Source organism: Pteropus alecto, unplaced genomic scaffold (genome assembly GCF_000325575.1).
Source record: "Pteropus alecto unplaced genomic scaffold, ASM32557v1 C18344740, whole genome shotgun sequence".
Classification (NCBI taxonomy): Eukaryota; Metazoa; Chordata; class Mammalia; order Chiroptera; family Pteropodidae; genus Pteropus; species Pteropus alecto.
This window is the reverse complement of record NW_006492119.1, coordinates 1-1,136: the sequence shown is the minus strand read 5'-3', so window position 1 is coordinate 1,136 and position 1,136 is coordinate 1. Positions and strand designations below refer to the sequence as shown.

Below are 1,136 nucleotides of genomic sequence, written 5' to 3'. Positions count from 1 at the left end.
GGACACTAGCCCTACTTGTATGTCACAAGACTGTCACGGAACACAAGGCAAAAAGACACACGTGGAGAGTGTTCATGCGCGCACACACTTCTGGCAACTCCGTGATACCCACCCTTTGGCGTTTGTGTTCACTTCTCCTTTGATGACGACAGTCCGTCCGGGACCCATGGAAGAGTTCAGCCTTGCGACAAATGGCAGCGTCTGAAAAGAAACCGCTGTCAGCACTGGGAAGCCTGCAGAATGGGATCGCATGGGACAACTGGCCAAATGCTGGGGCCGTTGACCTTGTAAACCTCACAGGGGATAGGCTGCATCTGCCTTGGTCCCAGAGGGGTCCCTGGCAGTGAGCACTGTGTCTGGCTCACAGCAAAACACGCAGTACGTTTTGGACGATGGGATGAATGGGTGTGGAGTGGGTGTGACACCGTTTGCATGAGTGGACTCACTGAGAAATACCCGTGCCTGGGGCCTACGGCACCGCCCCGCTCTGCCTGAAGCAGGGCAGGGTGTGAAACACACACCGACGGCTCGCAGACGAAGACTGGGTGACTGGCAGCATACAAGGGACAGGTGGCTGCTTTGGCTTCTGCTGAGGGAGAGTACGGGTAACATACACCAGCTAATCCAAACTTAATTTGTTATACAGAATTAGGAAAGTTTTTTACTCTTCAAACCTTTGACAAACAGTTGATAGGTAGTATTTTGGCGCAAGTCAAAGTGTGCTGGGCAGCAGAACCTCTGCTCTTGGTGTAGCCAGTTCTGGGCACGATTTTATCTGTGTCTCCTTTGCTACTAGGCTGTGGGGAGACAGTTCTGCAGTAAGGTGTGGAACGGTTCGACTATCTGCTTCCCGGGCAATGTTATAAGATGTTCCCCTCGTTACAGACAAAAATACTCACAAACTGTTGCAGGCCACCATTTTGTACCTATTGAAAGAGAAAGACAAAATGAGGACGTCTGAGAGGGACGAACGGTTCTATGACACGAACACTTGGATCTTACTGGGGGCCCTGAGTGAGCCTGGCCAGAGCCCGGGACAGTAGCACCTGCTCCACCCTGGGGGTGACACGGGCGCCAGAGCTTCGTGACAGCGTGGTATGGAGCTGTAAAAAGCTACTCAGGCTGCCAATACAGCC

The 1,136-nt window shown here is 52.7% G+C and overlaps 1 long non-coding RNA gene across 1 annotated transcript; it reads right to left on the bottom strand.

Moving 5' to 3' along the window:
- Positions 1 to 90: 90 nt before the first annotated feature.
- Positions 91 to 1,130, bottom strand: LOC107196640. The gene is made up of 3 exons (XR_001518076.2): positions 900 to 1,130; positions 675 to 797; positions 91 to 201 (listed from the first exon to the last, which is right to left on the bottom strand). It is a non-coding gene; the product is annotated as an uncharacterized LOC107196640 (long non-coding RNA).
- Between the last annotated feature and the right edge of the window lie 6 nt (positions 1,131 to 1,136).